The sequence below is a fragment of the Pteropus alecto genome, unplaced genomic scaffold (genome assembly GCF_000325575.1).
Source record: "Pteropus alecto unplaced genomic scaffold, ASM32557v1 scaffold7, whole genome shotgun sequence".
Classification (NCBI taxonomy): domain Eukaryota; kingdom Metazoa; phylum Chordata; class Mammalia; order Chiroptera; family Pteropodidae; genus Pteropus; species Pteropus alecto.
Window position 1 is genome coordinate 58,012,606 of NW_006494614.1, and position 19,364 is coordinate 58,031,969.

General features: G+C 40.4%; 1 pseudogene; it reads right to left on the bottom strand.

Moving 5' to 3' along the window:
• Positions 1–376: 376 nt before the first annotated feature.
• On the bottom strand, positions 377–495 carry LOC112474682 (annotated as a pseudogene).
• Positions 496–19,364: the final 18,869 nt, after the last annotated feature.

Genomic DNA, 19,364 nt, shown 5'->3' on the forward strand with positions numbered 1-19,364 from the left:
ATAGTATGTTGTTTGTAGTTAATATTTACATAGAATACACACATACACTTTTCCTTTAAAACATAAGGTTCCTCTTTTGGGTTGTGAAGATCTTCAACCTCTTGTCTTTAATCTATGTAAATTTATTTTTCATATGGTATCATATAATAGTTCAACTCCACATTCTTTTAATTCAGTAGTAGCCATTTGTTCATGGCCACTTTCTAAATAAGTCATTGTTTTCTCATTGACTAGAGATGAGAATTGACTAGAGATGATTTTACTGTATTTTAAAACATTTATGTATTTTTTAGGTGAGGCAACCCTTGGTTGACCTCACAGATTGCAAGGACCTTGTCAGTTTACAATCCCTTATTTTTATTATTTTTATTTTTTACGCCTATAGCACCTGGTCTTCTTAGGTGGTCTCCCATCCAAGTACTAACCAGGCCCAACCCTGCTTAGCTTCCAAGATCAGATGGGATCAGGCTTGTTTAGGGTGGTGTAGCCGTAGACTGTATTTTAAAATCTTATATTTACTGGCATTTATTTCTGGATCCTCCACTGATAATGTTTTCTATTCTTATGCTTATCTATATTGGTTTGTTTAGAGTGGCTTTGTAGTGTGTTTTGATGTCTGCTAAGGCAAATTATCCATCTTTAGTCTTATATAAATGTCTATGTAAATTTTAGTATTCTGGAGCATTTTTTCATCTATATGAAATGAAGACTTTTGCTTTCAAGGAAAAGGAAATAAAAATGCTATTCATGTTTTAATAGGAGTATCATTAAATTTTATATATTTATAATTTTTAACACTTTTATTTCTCCCTAATGAAGATCATACTTTCTCTTTCCATTTGTTCAAAATCTGTTTTATACTATCTAATAAGATTTTATAGTTTTATTTATATAAGTTCCATGGCTTTCTTGTTAATTTTTTTTACTATTGTAATTTTTTTTTTTTTTACTTTTTCCATGTTCGAGTATTTATTGCTAGTACATGGAGAATGTATTTTCCTCTAAAATTCTTCTTATATCCTTGAAACTTATCAAATACTCTTATTATTTATAGAATTTTAAAAATTAGCATATGTGGCCATTCTAGATAGGCAATCAAATCATCAACCAAAAAAAAAAAACTGGAGTTTCACCTCTTCGTTTCTGATTTTAGGTTAATTATTTAATGTTCTTATCTCATTGCATTGGCTAGAACCATTTAGACCATGCTGACCAATTTTTTAGTGATGATGGGCATTGCTATCCAGTTTCTAATTTTTATGAAATTTTTTTATTTTAAAATTTGTTATTAACTTCTGTTAAAAAGTATTTACCATATTCAAACATTTCCTTTTGATTCCTATTTTATTTACAGTATGCATTAGGAATGACTGCAAAAGTTCATTAAATGCCTTTCAGCCTGCGTTAATATATATGGTCATAGTTTTCCCACTTTATTGTTGATATAATGAATTGTGGGAATAAATTTCTTATAGTACGAAAGGGTGAAGAGGAATCCCCTTAGAGAGGAGAAGAACATATCAGACAAGGGGGAAAGCTATTAACTAAGGGAAAATGAGGAAGTTAGGGTTAAAGCTAGATATAAAACAAAGCTCTCCAGGATCTAAAGAGCAGGCAACTTGCCATGCAAAGTGAGCAAATGCAGACAATCAGGCTGTGAAGGCTGGAGGTTCCCTGGACCCAAGGTAGCCATTGTGTATGCCCGGGTGGTGGTCGTGGGAATGTTTTTGCTGGCAGCGAGGCAAGATGCAGCCTGTCCAGGAACTGGATAAAGTCTCATTAGTAATGGAAAAGCAGGAAGTGCTCCAAAGGTCCAGATATCTAGTCAGAAAACTACGAGCTCTTGGGAAAGTAGACAATTCTTTGGCCACAAAGGGTAAAAATAAATTTACCTACTGCTTAGTGTCAGGGAGATATGGAGTTAGAAATCGAAGATGTCATCAGATAAAATGCAGAAGTTGTTTTAAACTGTGTGATCTTTACTGCCTTTTAACTATTTTCAGTGCTCAGCATAGAACATCCTACACAGAAGGTGCTGAATAAATGATTGATAAAGGCATGGGAACTCAACTTGGACAATGAGGAGAAGGAAATGAACTAAAAAGAGAAGACCATTAATCATAAAACATTAGGTTTGAAGAAACTTTGAAAATGTATTCATTCATTCATTTATTTATTATTTCATATTTATTTGACACCTCCCTTGTACAAACAGCTAGACACTGGCAATCCAGTGATAAATAGGACAGAGGAGGACCTTTCCTCCATGGATGTTACTTTTTAGATGATTACTAAATAAACAAATTACTTTTTAGATGATTACTAAATAAACAAATTAGACAGTTACAAGCTGTGTCTCTTCTAAAGCAGTGCTTTTCAAATTTTCATGTGCATATGGGTGATCTCAGGAATCCTATTAAAATGCAAATTCTGATTGGGCAAATCTGGGGTGAGGTTCCAAGATTCTGCATTTCTAACAAGTTCTCAGGTGAGGCTGCCACTCTTAATCCATGGACCACATACTGATGATCAGCAATATTATGAGGGTACAGACAGAGAGTGAGGGGGATGCTTTGCAGACATGGTGGTCAGTGGAAGTCCCTCTGGAGACATGTCTTTGAGCTGAGTTCTGAAGAAGCCAATGAGCACTCAGGCCAGGCCAGAAATCAACACTTCAAACTCCTAGAGAGTGTGTTGTAGGTATAACTGGTGGAACCCACTGTTGTCCTAGACAGAGGGCCTGAAAATAGAGAAGAGATCATGATTAATCTCATGGGTAGTGATTTTGAGAGGAGATTGGCTTGTTTCTTGGAAGCGAAGTGTTCAGGGCTAGTGGAAGATGTCAGTGGAGGTGCTTGGAAGGCAAGCTGGGAGATCGTGCTCATCAGACTGAGAAAGACAAGGAGTGGAAAGTAGTCTCAGTTAGACTCAAATGTAGAGGGATTCCAATGAGAATGAGATCTTTATTAACTAGTTAAAAATATTACACATACACACACACACACACACACACACACACACATACACACCTGCCTATGATGTGTCCCCACTAAAGAATACAATAGTGAGTGAAACCAGGTTCGGTCCTTCTTGGGACTAACAAGTTAGCAGTTAATGTGAAGCTACTACTTTGATTTTGGCAACTTCAGGAGGAGAAATAGCCTCCAAAAGAAGGGAACACACTGGAGGTGTGATCTGAAAGAGGAGACTGAAGTTGATAGATCATGCAGACTGGAAAGGGCAGGAGCCCCTCGAGGAACTAGAGACACAGGTGGTGGCTGGAGCCCTGAAAATGGGAGGTTAGAGGAAGCACCATGCAAGATGAAGCTGGTGAGGTTGGTAGGGGCCAGTCTTTGCAGCCTAGCTAGAGTGGGAACCCCTGTAGTAAGCAGACTTGGCTCTGGGCATTGATTACTTGGATGAGGTGGAAATGATTTTCCTTAATTAGCTGTAACTGAGATGCATGGATCTGTTGGCATCACTGTTGGTATAGTTTGCAGTGGTCCCCAACCTTTTCGGCACCAGGGACCAGTGCTCCTGTGAGAATCTAATGCCTGATGATTTGAAGCGGAGCTGAGGTGGTGATGCTAGTGCTGGGGAGTGGCTGCAGATACAGATGGAGCTTTGCTTGCAGGCCCGCTGCTCACCTCTTGCTGTGTGGCCCAGTTCCTAACAGGCCATGAACCTTATCCATCTGTGGCTTCAGGGTTGGGGACCTCTGGTTTAAAGGATGGCAGTGTAGGGGTGAGCATGCCTCTCCGTGATTTCTTCACCTCTTCCATCCCAGCTGTTCCTGCCTGACCCTGAAGGTTCCACCCACATGGAGGGCCCAGTTCTCTTGAGTGCCACAATGAGGAAGTCTCTGCTACCAATGCTCACTGTATACTGAGGTGAAACTTGCCCAATAATAAAGGCATCCAACTTTTATTAAGTATGTACCAGATGCAATGCAATAAGCTTTTCATCAGGAATTAGCTCCTTTTGTCTTTTCAGCAACCCTATGAGGTAGAAAAATGGGAAGAGAAAGAGAGAAACAAAATAAACATGTGTAGCTTTAGTCAACAAAAACAAACAAACAAAATCTCTCAACAAATATACATTGAGCCCTTAACACATGCCAGGTAAATAAAGTTGATAGCACTGGGGAAATATCAATGGACATATAGACAAAAAGCCTTGTTGTTGGGCTTGCATTCTAGTTAGGAGAAAAGGATTATAAACCAAAGAAAGAGGCCGGATATAAGCTACATCAGGTGGTGATAAGTGCTAATGAAGGTAAAGCAGGGAGAGAAAGAGTCAAGGAGGAGGGTTTGCTGTTTGCATAGACAGAGGAAGTTTCCATGAGACTAAGACCTTTGAGCCAAGGCTGAAAGAGGGAAGGGGAGGTAGGCAAAGCCTGGAAATGAGAGCACAGGTATGTTCAAGGATCTACAAGGAGCAGAGTATGGCTGCGTGAAGCAAGGTAAGAAGACGGTTACTGAAATCACAGGGCTGGGGGACACCTCTTGAGGCCTTAGGTGGGTGGATGGGGGCTTTGGCTTTTACTCTGAGTGAGGTAAAAGCCACTGAAAGTTTTTGAGCAGAGGGGTGATGACATTGGCATCATTTTTAATGCATATCTGTAGCTGCCATTTCAGGATGAACATAGTAAATGAAGAGGGTAGAGAATAGACATTACAGGAAATATCTAATTTCCACTTTCTTCCACTCTCTAATGTCTTCGAGCTCTACCTGTCAGGATTCTTCAGAGCTCAAGAAAGCAAGTTCATAAATGAAAACGGGTACCAGACCAAGAGCCGTGGGGGCTCTGCCCCTCCCTTTCTAGCACGTGCTCCCCCTCAGGCTTCCAGTGCCTGCACACCTGGGGTGTGTTGATAATACTCTTGATTATCTTTGTTCTCCCAACCTCCTCTGAGTTTGTAGAGTTTTCTATTTGCATACTTCCCTCAGCTTTTTATGATTATTTCTCCATCTTTACAGTTTGCCCCATTATTTAAATGATTGTGAGGTAGATGCAAAAAAATGCCAGCTGGAAGAGCATACTGCATTGGTACTGTAGTATGGAGAGCATATGGAGCCATGGGCCTGCCAGCCTACTATAGGTACCTGTATTCCTACACAGCTTTCTGATGTCCCCTGTATAAGTCCCACAGTCCTGTGTCTTCAAGTTCATAGATATATGAGGACTTTAATGGGAGCATTAAACCAATGACCAAAACTGTCCCCATGACTTCTGATTTGAACTAATTTATAGATGTACAGATTTTTTATTTTCATTGGCTTAAAAAAGACCCAGTGAATTAGCTGAGTTTCACTCTCCTCTCTTGTTTCCAAATTTGACCCACCAGAGTTGTTTGTTTTGTTTTAAATACATACAGATGAAGTCTTCATCAAAAGCCTAGCATGGTACTGGGTACTTTGTCACTGCGTTCAGTTTTCACAACAACTCTAGAGCTAGGAATTATTGTCTCTATGTATCAGAGGAAAGAAACTCAGCTGCAAGGAGGTGAAGAGAATCACCGTTGCCCAAATTTACAAAGCAGGTAATGGAGAAGGTGGGGTTCAAACTGTGGTCTAGCCTGTTCTCAAGCCTTTGGTCTGTTCTGTACCTCCTCCTTTTAGGAAGTGGGGTAGGGGAGGGTAGGTATGTATAGGAGTTTGCAGAGGCTCTGCCTTGAGTTTTCCCAACTTGGTCCACAATGAAAGCAAAGGAGGTCATAGAGGGAGAGGCTTGCCACTTGTCTGCCACCGCATCTCAACCTAGGGAATGGTGTGGGTGGCAGCTTTATGAAATTTCCACAGACAGGCAAGCATGGTGTTGTGCTGAATGACAGAATCAGGCTTGAAAAGATCTCAGTGGACTGGAATGAGGAGTTGACTCTAATAAAGTGATACCTAATAAATTTAGTAAATGTAAGATCTGGCCCTTGGATGCAAAGTATTAACTAACAAAATGTAGATGTAAGAGAATCCAATTTAGCTGGATGGATATCCAACAAAATTTACTGTGCACTTACTCTTTGCTCAACATTAGGGTTATAGTAGTACACAAATCAGGCACAATTGTCTTGTGAGGCTGATATTCATGTGAATAGAGAGAAGCAAAACTAAGTAAACAAAAATAGTAAGTCAGCAGTGTTGATGCCTGCTGGGAAGAAATGGGGACAAACAGAAGAAGAGTATTTATTTAGTCCTGGGGACTTTTGTAATCATGAAGCTCAATGCATGTTAGTGGCTTCTAAAACTTGAGTCTTCAAAAGGAGTGATATAGAATGCTCAGCAGCTTGCCTTATAGTTTGGGAAGTTGTTCATTTTTTCTTAATATATATTTATTGTTCACTAAATGGCAGGTACTGTTCTAGGTGATGGATTGCCCTCTTGGAGTTTATATTCTAAGTGGGATAGAGACAATAAACAAATACGCATATTTACATGTGATATTGGGAGATAAGTACTAGGAAGGAGCATTAATAGAAGGAGACAGAAGGTGATGGGGACTCCATTAGGTAGCATGGACAGGAAAGAGCTCTCTGGGGAGAGACCTGAATGAGGAGATAAAACAATCAAGAGAATATATGGAGAATGATATCTCAGCAGCAATTTCAAAGGACCTGAGGCATGAAATGAGTTAGGAGTGTTTTAAGTTCAGGACAAAGCCTACGTCCCAGAAGTGAGCAAGGCAAAGAAAGTTAGGGAATGAGTCTGGGGAGCAGGCAGGGTGATTCCTGTGAGGTCAGTGGGCATGGGAGGCAGTCTGGATTTTTTCCATAATCAAGAGGGAAAGGCATTGAAAGATTTTTTTTACCAAGGCTCTGTGATGATGTAATTGGAATTTTAAAAGGCTTACTCTGCTGCTGCATGGAACATATGTCCTAAAGTCAAGGAGACCAGTTATTAGGAGGTAGTGGAGAGAGAGGCTTGGATTAGGTGGTGGATTGATAGCAGCAATCCTGAAGTCCGACCCTGTGCCTCATGTGCCCAGACAAGCCCTCAATGGGGATCAAGTTCCTTGATGGTCCCAGGGCCAAAGAAGCTTGTGCGAGCTGTAACCTGCAGGAGAAGAGACTCTATGTTCTCTCAGAAAGGATTTCATACAGCTTTGTGAGAGGGTCTCTACTCAGGAATGTACATTAGAATCACCTGGGGGATAAACTCTAGTGCCCCACCCATTACTGACCAATTAACTAAAACTCTCTTGGTTGGGACTTGGAACTTGGCATTGATATAGTTTTAAAAGCTCCCCAGGTGTCATGCTTCTATGCTGGAAGCTCAGCATCCTTGTCACATCCTTGCCCCATACTGAGATCCTATTTTCCTCTGTGGAAAACAGCTGTGCCCCGGAGGCTGCTTCTGTCTCAGGGTGAAGGGCAAGAATTTCCTCTTCTCTGCACAGCCCCCAAGTCCCTGCTGGTCTGGCCACAATAAAGGGGAGTTGCCCTTCCCTCTGAACCTCTACCTCATCCCTTTCCTTCTGGCTGTGTAACTCATCTCTTATGCAGGGCCGATTGCTGAGTCCCAGGAGGAAATGGGCATGCCATGCCTTTCTCAGTCAGCCGACTATACTCCAGGTGTATCCCCTCCCTTAATTCAGGAGACCAACAGCCCTTCTGCACATCAGTTCATAAGAAGTGATGCCTGGGGACCAACTGGATTTCATGGCCTCTGTATCCAATTTGTACTTAGTTTCACCTGAATTCATCCCCCACCCCCATCTCAGTATCTCTCTTAGAAATCATTAGTTTGGAGTTAAATGTAGACCATTCAGTATTATTGATTGTTTTCATAAGTCCCTAACTAGAGTACAAACACCTAGAGGGCAGGATCTGTGTCTTATCGATCTTTGTATCCCCCAGAGAGCTTAGCTCAGTCTTATTTATTGTGGGTGTTTGGTAAGTATATGCTGATTTACTGGCTGTTATGCCAGCCCCAGGAACTGAAGTGCTTCTGTGAGGGTCTGTGCAGAGACCGAGTATTTATCTCTCTGACTATTCAGTTGTAACAATAGATCTAGGCAAGACTTCAATTATCCTTCACTTTCATTCCCAAACTCTCTTCTCTGTTCTTTCTATTGAAAATGCCTGGTGACAAGAGAGCAAGGCACTGAGAGAGACGAAATGCTTTTAGAGCCTTAGGAAAGCTGTGTAGCAGGAAGGACATATTTCAATGAAGTTATTTTCCACCAAGGCTAATATTGTGCTTCAATACTTCAGGCTCTAGTGAGCTCATCAACAATGTTTGCCTTTAATTTTACCACTTATACCGAGTCATATGTTACTACGTTTCTGTCTAGCTCCATTTCATCAGAGCGATCTTGGGGCTTTCATTGTCTTTGAAAAGTTGCTTTAAGATGGACATGCATGGATATCCATTATGTTTAATCATTTCCTTTGTCACATTCTTTCAATAATAGGTTAAAAGATAAATTGTTCATATACTCATTAAAAATGGAATCTTTGTGATTGAATTGAGGAAGGAAATTGTATATTGGGTGGGGTGTGGGGGATCTTCTGCCTGATTTCTCTCTGAGAAGACCCTTGGCCTTTCCCCAAGAGAGCATTTGGCCAAGTCCCAGAGAACCCTTGAGGGCTGAAACTCATAGGAGAGGAGAAAATGTTATCTCAAAAAGGATTCCATACAGCTCTGTGAAAAGTCCTCAACTGTGTAATGTATATTAGAATCATGTAGAGAATAAACTCTGGTGCCCCACCTATTCCTGACCAATTAAATAAAAACCTCCTGGCTGGGGCTTGGAACTCACCGTTGATATAGTTCTAAAAGCTTTACAGGCTAGTATGATGTGCAGCCAGAGGGGAAAACTACTGACTTAGACTAGCAGTTCTTAACCACAGACAATTTTGCCCCCAGCAGACATTTGGCAATGTTTGGAGACATTTTTGATGGACATTTTGATTGCTGGAGGGCTGCTACTGGCATCTAGTGGGTCGAGGCCAGGAATGTTGCTAAACATCCTACAATGCACAGGACAACTTCCACCACAAAGAACAATCCAGTGCAAAATAATAGTGTCAAGGTTGAAAACCCTTTCCCTAGAGTAATAGAAAAGCAAACACACACACACACACACACGCGCACGCATGCACACACGCACACACAATACACCGACACACAGTTACTTGAGTTTAGATATTTTTGCAATTATATCACTTTATGTTTATGGTTCCCAAAGCAGTTTTATATGCTTTGCTGGATTTGATCTTTACCATAACCATGTAAGGGAAATATTAACATCATCTTGATTTTACAGGTCAGGAAACTGAGGCTGAGGACAGTGAATGACTTCCCCAAGACCACAGTCTTCATTTCCTCAGTTAAGGCTCTTTTCATTAGCAAAAATGTCAAATGTATGCAAAGACTTCTTCCTTGCCCTGTGCTCTACCACAGGCAAACATTCTAACTAATATCAGTCTTCATCTCATTGAACCCAAGTGCAACCTCCGAATCCTTCCCAGCACAGCATTCCAGACAGCTCCAATTGGTTGGGGTTGGCATGTGAGATGAAGCTTGTTTGTTATCTAGCTTCTCCAGCCTAAACACTATATCTCTCCCTGAATTATATCTCTCCCTGAATTAAGATGATCTTCTTGAAAGAGACACTAAGAAGAGTACTTGAGAGTAGGAGGATCCTTGAACGTCTGCAGGTGTTCAGACAATCTGTTTGGGAAATAGCAATGTTAGCAGCATGTGCTCCTGCCTGAGCCTATGAGGAAGTGACAGTCTCCCTAACCCTTATATTTCTTTGTAACTCTATTAGTGTGTTCTGCTCTCACCATATGCTGCTAATTGATATACAAAGGAAGTGCATGCAGTTGTATTCTTCATTTGGTAAAAACTAAATATTTCACCTCTTCTTGAGCTCACCAGGATCTTCCTCTCAAGCTCGAAACATGAGACAATTATAAGAACATGTTGAGCTATGAGTCATGAAGTGAGCAAGACAGGAGTTGGTGCACGCTCAGTTTGCAGAGTGAAGAAGCTAGAGCCGGCAGCCCTTGCTAAAGTCCCAGGCACAATGAATTGGGGCATGCATGCACAATTAAATGCCTAATGCCTGTAAGAGATCTGCAGTGGGAGGGATGCAAGCAGAGAGAGAAAAGCAAGCACAATTAGAGACTAACTCTTCATCTCCCAGAGAGGCAGGTGATAAGAAGATGCAGGCAGCTCAGTGGACCACCTGGTCCTATCATTAGGAGACAGAAGCGATGCAGGGTGGGGAGAATCCCCTTGAGCATGGACTCAAGTCCTTCATACACAAAGAGAGGGTCCTTGACTGCAAGAAGGAAAGAATTTAAGTGTGTGCCAGACTTTGAAACAAAAGGAAAGTTTATTAGAGAAGGAAGAACGCTCTATGCACAGAGGCATGGTCTCCCCTCAAAGACAAAGAATGAGACAGACAATGTGTATCCAAGGAATTCAATTTAAATGTTTTCCTTTCTGGTTATGAGTCTGCAGCATTAAAGGCATGGGTTAGTAGTTGTTAGTAATCTCAGCAGTAATCTTCCTTTAGGTTCCCCATGGTCTGGCCATATGCTGATCAGCCAGGTTCCCATGTCTAGCAGCATGTAGCAGACTCTGGATACAACCTGGTTTAATATTTAGTCAATTTTGTGTAGTTTTCATGCCTCTTTCCTAGATTAGAAGTACAAAATAGGGCATCTGTTCATTGAGGCATGTGCCACTAGTTTCAAAAAGTTGTATGGGTATCTTTAGACAGGGCTCCAGGCCTCTGGCCTGGCGTGTCACCCACAAGTATCCATGGCATCAATCTCCAGCATCAAACCTCATCTTACAGTTCAGATGAAGAGGTGAGTTTGAGCTGACTGGTCTCATTTTGTGTCTTTGATGCTCATCATGGGGCTGCCTGGCGGGTGGGTCCAAAGGCACACCAATGTAAGGTTGCACAGATGTTCTGCTGTTATGTACTTCCGTCACATTGGAGAGGAGTGGGGGGTCAGGGCATCCTTTCCGTTTGGGTATGCTGCAGCCACAGGGCAGAGGCCGTATTCAGGTAGATCTCAGTAACAGGACAACTCACAGCTTCTTTGCCTTTCACTAAGAACATGACTGCAGACTTTCCATGAATGGCACCTGCTGTTGCCCTAGAGTTCTGGTGCCCATCCTGGCTGCCGCATAGAACCACTTGGGGAGCTGAACTCTGTAGAAGTTTCTATCTTTCTTTTCTGGGCTAGAACCTCCCAAGGACAGGGACTTTGTTTGTTTACAGCTTCAACCACAGATTCTTTATCAGTGCCTGACAGTCCATGAATGAAATATCACCTCCTACATGTCAGACTTTGCAGTACCTTTTCAAAGACATCTCCGACTATCATAATATCTACAGTGTCATTGGGTTTGTTATGGATGAAAAAACCTAGGGTGAGAGATACTTAACCTGCACAATGTTACACAGTTGGTAAGTAGAAGAGCTGAGACATACCAAGTCAGGCTAACAGTGAAGCACGATCTCTTTTGATTCTGGTGCTTCTGTTCTTAATAGGAGCAGTTGAGAGAGTGTGAACAAGTGTGTATCTTCCTCTGTTATGATAGACCAGTCATTTTAGCAAACTAAGTCCTTAGGAAAATGTAAAAATTATCATGATTTGGTATTATTAAAAACAGCATTTCTAAAACTATGTTCTTGGAACAGGTAACCTCTAGGTTGTGAAAAGGTATTCTACCAAACACCTAAAAAATAGGGTTTTAATCAATAATGACTTTGAGAATTATCCTCTTTTGACACCTTCTCTTAGGGGAATCAAATTTTATATTAGCATAACAAAGGCGGTAAGCAATCCTGCACTGAAGAATTCTCTATTTAATGCAGAATTTGCAAAATCTGTGTGTCTTCAGAACCATTCCTTTTTCCCAGAGACAGCCTACCAGCAGCCCCCAAGACACTGGTGCGCCATTTACAATATCATCATCTGGAGATGGCCTGCCATGTACTAGTGTGTCAGGCTAGTAAAAATAGAAAGCTCAATAAAATGCAAACATACTCATGTTAGCAAGCAGATGCTCCAATGACAAATCTGACCTTGATTGATAAGTTGGAAATGATTCAACACTCTTAAAAACAGGGCTAAAAAAAACTTAGAGAGATTGAATTAATATAGAATTTTCACTAAAGACATGAAGAGTGTTGAGAATCCTAATTCATTTCAAGCTGAGTAAAATCTACAATGATTTATTGAGCCCTTTCAGGTGCCAGGCTCTGCTGGGCATTATAAAGACAAGATTAAATGAGAAAGACCTGGCATTGATTGTCACAGGGTTGTTGGGTTTGGGTCTTTTCCCTTAGGTGGTTCTGGAAGATAGTGAGGAAACAGCTACTTTCTTGTCTCTATTCACATCCACTTCACATCTCTGCCTTTCTTCAACCAGCTCCATTCATTTATCCATTCATTTATTCATTAAAAATATCTTCACTGAGCACCTACTATGTTACAGGCACTTTAGATACAGCAGGGAATCATACACATAAAAATCCCTCCCCTACAGAAGCTTTTCCTAGTGGAGCTTATATCCTGATTATTCTAGATTTACTTAAAGGGTTGGAGGCTCAGGAAAGCTAATAGTTCTATTCTAAACCCAAAGTCCTGAGAACCAGGAGAACCAATGTCCAAAGGAAGGAGAAGATGGATGTTTTGGCTCAAGAAGAGAGAGTAAGTTTGAATTTCCTCTGACTTTTTGTTCTATTTGGGCCCTCAATAGATTACATGGTGCCCCCTTGCTTTGGTAAGGGCAGACCTTCTTTACTTGGTCTACGGATTTAGATGCTAATCTCTTCCCAAAACACTCCTACACACATTTGGAAACAATATTTTACCGCTTTAGTCCAGTCATGTTGATACATATGTTTAACCATGACAGTTCTCAAGGAGCACAGAGTGTGGTGAAGGTGAGAGATAATGGTTGATAGGATAAACTCGGTGATGGAAGTCAGCACAGAGAGCAAGCACAGAAGCAATCTAGGCTTCCCCAAGAAGGTCACACCTAACCTGGACTTGATATGAAAAGACAGATTTGGTATGAAAAGGCAGATACTTGGCTTGAGAGGGAAGAGGACAACTTGCAAGTTGAAGGAGCAGAAAAAGCAAAAGCTGGAAGATAAGATAAGGAGGCAGGGGTGAGATTATGGTTTCACTCCTCCTTTCAGTCTTTCAATGATACGTATTGTCTGTTACTTTCTTCCCAGCACTGAGCTCAACTCCAGGAAAAAGCTGGTGACTAATACATACGGGTTCCTCCCAGTCAAATGAAGGAGAAAGTCAATAAGCAAGGAACAAACCTAAACTTTTTGATGAAATACATGAACGTTATTTAGTGGGAGAGCAAACAGGAACTGGGGTCCTACTTAGGACAGAGGTGACCTTAAAGCTGAGACTCAAAGGTTGAGAAGGAGCCAAGAGGGAGAGCAGGGGGATGAGTGATCCAGGCAGAGGGAACAGCAGATACAAGGGCTTTGAGCAGGGAGGGACCGAGGAGGCTGTTTAAGGAACTGGGAGAAGCATGCCTGTGCCGATGGTGTGGTAAACCAAGAGGAGAGGGCAGCAGGGGCAGGTCATGCTCTACATGGTGGCCTTTGTGAGCAGTTTGAATGTGGTCATGAAGGAGATGTAGTGATGCTGGAAGGATCCAATCATATTTGCATTTTCAAAGGATACTGATAATGATAACAATAATAATAGCATGGTAGATGATATTAAAGGAATTACTGACAATTGTTTTGGGTGTGATAATGGTGAGGTGGTTTGACAAAAAGTCTTTATCACTCAGAGGTTCATAGAGAACTACTTGCAATTGAAATGTTATAGATTTGCTTTAATATAGTCCATAAAAATAAGTGGGGGAAAAGATAAAAGGAAGTTGGCAAAATGATCATTGTCGAAGCTGGATAAGGGTACATATGAGTTCATAAAACTATTCTCTCTGCATTCTGGGTGTTTGAAATTTTTCACATAAAATCGTTTTAAGATTTGTGAAAAATTAATCGTATGCAGTAAGTGTAACAAACAGGAAATTGTTAATAATAACAGTTGGTTTTTGTTGAGCATTTACTGAATGGCAGTTTTTTAGTCAATTACTTTATTATATACATTAGCTCAAGGGTCTCTATGATTTTTAAATTGTATGCCCCACCAACAAAAATGATTTTAAACACATATCACCAATATGATTACATTTGATTAGTTACTTACAGACTGTCAAATGGTGCTTTTTGAGTACCTTATAAAACATACACAAAACAAGAAATTCTAAAAGGATGAAATTAACTTGGAATACATAATATTTAATGTCTTGGTAATTGTGGTGCCCTTGTACTATCATTAGCTACTATCTCCAGGCTCAAGTTATACAGAGACAAATTTGTCATTAATGATAGTGGTTGTAAATCCATATTTGAAACCATCTTATGATAATTTCCTCTGGTTGGGCTGGGGCAACATTTAATCAGCTCAGATTATATCATTTTCTTTACCTGTGGGGTGGCCCATGAAGAACCCTAACAGAAGTGGAAGAAAGGTGAGCTCTGCCATTTTCAGTTTACTTACACTTAGCTTGTTAGTATTTTATAAATAGATTCTTAGCAGAAATGTTTTTTTTAAGTCACTAATTGTGAGTTTGTCAGTTTAAAACTGGTTATTAAAATTCCTAAATCCACAATTATCAGTAATTTCTTTAATATTACATACCATGCTATTATTATTATCATTACTACTGTCCTTTGAAAATACAAATACAATTGGATCCCTTCAGCATCACTCCATCTCCTTCATGACTGTGTCCAAACTCCTCACAGAGGCCAAATTTAGGGATCCTTACCTGAGCACACATAAATTGCCACACAAGGTAATTTGCTAGAAAGAAATGAATGGCATGTGGGGATGTCACCAGCTACTCTGCATTGTAGAAGAAAGAAAAAAGCTGATGCATAGATCAAATATGGTGTCAAGCATCTGTGCATACATAAATATGAGTAAAGCTTAATCTTCTTTTTTTATTTTAAGGTGAATTAAATAAGTTAGAAAACAAAATTTGATAATTTCTTTCAGCACCCTACCTTGGAGTTGTGCGCACTCTACTTTGGAGACCTCTGCATTTGTTGTTTGAATCCTCACCACAACCCTATAAGGGCAGACATTATTATCTAACACTTGCAGGTGAGATAACTGAGCCCAGGGAGGTCAAATGATTTGCCTGGGGGACATATCTATTTAGAGACAGAGCAGGATTGAAACTCAGAGATGCCAGACTCAGAGTTCCTTGCTCCTCAATAATAGTGCTAGCTGCTAGTCCTTAGCATTGGCCATGGATCAGGCAGTGAGATGGGCACGATAATACCAGTGTTATAGAGGAAAGAAGGTCAGCAAAGTAAAGTAACTTCCCTACACTCAGACTGGTCTAATTCTAGAGTCTATCTGTCTGCGTATAAATCCTAGTTCACCACCACATAGCTTGGGAAAATGACTTTCTTCAAGTCTCAGTTTCTTCATCCTTAAAATGAGCCGATAGGAACACTCATAGAGCTTTTGAAGAATCTGCAGTAGACAGTGGATGAAAAGTGAATATTGTCTATAATTATTATTGTTCTATGTATTGAATGTGACGGCATAGGATAGATCGATTTAATGAAAAAGTCAGAGTTACTCTCAAGTATCAATATATATTGGAATTAATGAATAAGTGAATAAGCCACCTCAGTTGTTCCCACAGGTCCTCAAACACGTTCTGTTCCTAGACTCTGGTCTTATGTTTCACCAATGGTGAAACTGCCCAAGGTCTCGCGCTGTCTTGGGCAGGAGCATGGCAATTTCCTTTGCTTAGTTTGAAACTCGTTCAGCCATATCTGCAGAGGCTGTAGTCCAACCTTTCTCCTCCTGCCACAAGGAATAAAAATTGTGCTCATTCATTCTTACTACTGAGTCAGGAAACCTGGAGAGAAAAAGGCCAGCATGGACATTGCTTTCAAATTTATGTCACAGAAACACAAATATGTCTTGCATTCTGAGAGCAGAGAGAGACCTGGAATTTCTGCAAAGGTTTTTCAACTCATAACATATTTTAATGCCATATTTGAGCCCTATAGCAGAATGGCCATCTCTAGACACTAGAACATAGCTATTAAAAAAAAAAAAAAGATTTACTGTTAGGATCTAAGTATGCTACACATTAGAAAGGGAGAAAATTTTCTGGTGGCTCATGTGAAGGAAGGGTCATCTGTCCATAGTACCCGGAGTACCAGCAATGCCTAAAGTGGGACCCTGAGAAGGCCATGGTTTACTAAACATTCATGACAGGCCTTGCACTGTGCCAGATGTTTCTATTATCTTATTGAAACCTTATGACAGTCTTATGATGTTACTGATATCACTAAGTATCCCAAAAGAAACAGATCGTCAAATTAGGATAATTTTTTCCACCCTGCCTCCCAACTATTCCTCTCCCGAATTAGGATAATTTGAAGAGGGTTTATTTGAAAGAGATTATTTACATAGGTTGGGCAAGGCACAGAGGAACCTCAAGAGGACATGTGGTACACTGGGGTCAGTATCAACAGAGCTGCCACCCTTAGGTCAAAGAGATGAGCATAGGCAGCAGTTGCCTGATCCCAGAAGAAGAAAAGCCTACTTTGAGTGGAACAGGGGCCTATGGGAGAAGGACACAGCCAGCTTAAGGCAATCCCTTGGAGTGGAGCAAAGGGAATGAACAGCTTGACCTCCCACTCTTCTCTCTCCTGATTCTTCCTAGGGCTCCCCATTGGCCAACACCAACCAGAATTCAAAGGGCCAGATAACTTTTGATGTACTCTAGAGTTTTTTAACTTCTGCACTACTGATATTTGGAGTTGTATAAGTTTTTGTGTGGCGAATACTCCTGTGCACCATAGGATGTTTAATAGTATCCCTGGCCTCTACTGACAAATGCCAATAGCAACTCCCTCACCTCTGATGCCCCCAATGTCTCCATATTTTCCAAATGTCTCTTGAGGGGACCATATTATCTTAGTTGAGAACTATTGGTATAGTCAATAAAGGTTGGTCTACCGAGCACAGAGCAGGGTGCAAATGTATAGCGAGTGGATCTGGCGAAAATATCCAAGAGTGAATTTATATTAGTCTTATTTCTCTGCCAAGGAAATGGAGGCTCAAGTAAATTAATTAACTTTCTGAAGCACAGAGATTATGAGTGTGGAAACCAGTCTGCAAACCTAGATTTGTTTGATCTCAATGCCAGAACTTAAGATCACAAGTTGTATTCCATATTTATAAATGGGAAATGTCCCAGAGGAAGAGAATGTAGATTTGGAAGTGGAGTTCTTAGAAATTCTGAGAGAGTTGGAATGTCAGTATTTTGGGCCCTTACATTCTGGATCCAGAGTGTGTGGCAGTCCATGTTGAAGATCTCATAGCTTAAGGATGCCATCAGACACATGAGGACTTTGTGAATCTTGGAAGCAATCTTTTAAAACTATTATTGCCCCTAAGGGAGGTTGGAGGCTGGGCACATTAGATCTCTATCCACTGTCAGTCCAAGAGGTTATTTCATCTCAGTTTCGATCACTAAGGGGGCAGACTGTTAGAGGCTGCCCAGTCATATCTCTTATTTTTTAAAAATCATCTTAACCATTTTTAAGTGTATAGCTCAGTAGTCTTAAGTATATTGCAAGAGGTAAAAGCAACCCAGATGTCCACCAATAAATGAATGGATAAACAAAATGCAGTATACGCATGCAATGGAATATTTTTCAGTGTTAAAAAGGAAGGAATTCCTGTCACATGCTACAACATGGATGGACCTTGAGGACATTATACTAAGTGAAATAAGTCAGTTACAAAACCACAAAACACTGTATGATTTCACCTACATCAGAATGGTTCACCATGATAACCACTACCACCAGGGCTAGTCTATTGAAATTCTCCATGCATGATCCTCTATTCTCTCTTCCTTCAGCTGCTGTTCAAATGTAACAGATCCAGAGAAGAATACTCAAGCCTCAGGGGTTGGTAGAACCGCTAAATGGAAGAAGCTTGGATTTCTGAGTCACTTGTGCAAGGCTGCCTCCCAAACATCCAACTACATTTTAGCTGAATGAGAAAAATTACAGTGGATTACTCCATCTTTGTTTTTGAATTTGTTATTCTCCCTAGCACATTCCCTGCCTTCTGGAACTTATAGTTAATGGAAGGCACAGACATCTGAGCCAAACAAAAATGTAAAATTGCAACTGTGATAAGTAGTACAAGGAGAGATACATGGGGTTATAAAAGTGTAGTGTAATGGGATTTGCCTTGGGCAGAGAGATAGGAGGAAGCAACTTCAGAGTCCAAGAATCACACAATAGTAGATTCCCCACAAGTCTCTTCCCTCACTTCTTATTATGGTCTAGGTCATGGCATGCTCTTTCTTACTCTGCCTTTCCTCATAATCTTCTCTTTGCCTTCCATACCCTCCCTTTTCCATCCTCCTTTCTGCTGTGAAGATGAGATAAAATCTTAGTAATCAAGAGACCCCACACTAGCTGTAAAGTGGGATATCACAAATGAATTTTTTTATATTAAGGGATGTAAATGAGAACTCACAATTTTAAAATAACATAGTTCTGTCATTACTAAAAATAGCTCATCAACGGTGGCAACTGACACATTTTTGCCCAGCATCAATCCCAGTAAGTACCTAGATTTCAGTTGCTGATTGTACTAAAAAAAACCAGCATACTGATTCCATGTCTTTGGGGATGAAGGGAGATGGGGATTTGGAATGCCCTCTTTCTGCCGGAAAGCAAAACTGCTTCAGAATCACCAGGATGCACTGAATGGACAAAGAAACCAGCTGAAAAGAACTCAAACAAATGGTGTCAATTTGAGCATTAGTAGTGGGAAAAATGGTAGAAGTAATTATAGTTAATTAGGAAGAGTTATGTCTGTGAAAGGCTATGAGTAGAGCTACTCAATAAAATTGATATAAGCTATATAAGGTAATTTTTATATGAAAGGTAAATATGATAGGATATGTTCAATGCTTGAGTCGATTTTAATAAATAGGGGAAAGTTGGTGCATCGTAATCCTCGCAGTAATAGTAATAAGAGCAAATGATTACCTAGGGCTTACTACATGCCAGGCACCATGCTAAGTGCCATACATCTAATAACTCATGTTATATTCACAACCAAATAGGTTCTATTAGTCTCATTTTACAAATAAGGAGACGGAGGCCTGAAGAGTTTAAGTGACCTCTTCAAGGTCACACAGCTGGTGAGTGGGGGACCCTGAATTAATTAATCAATTAGTTAATTAATTAATTTGCTCTTTATTATTTTTTTTAAATATATTTTTTATGGTGA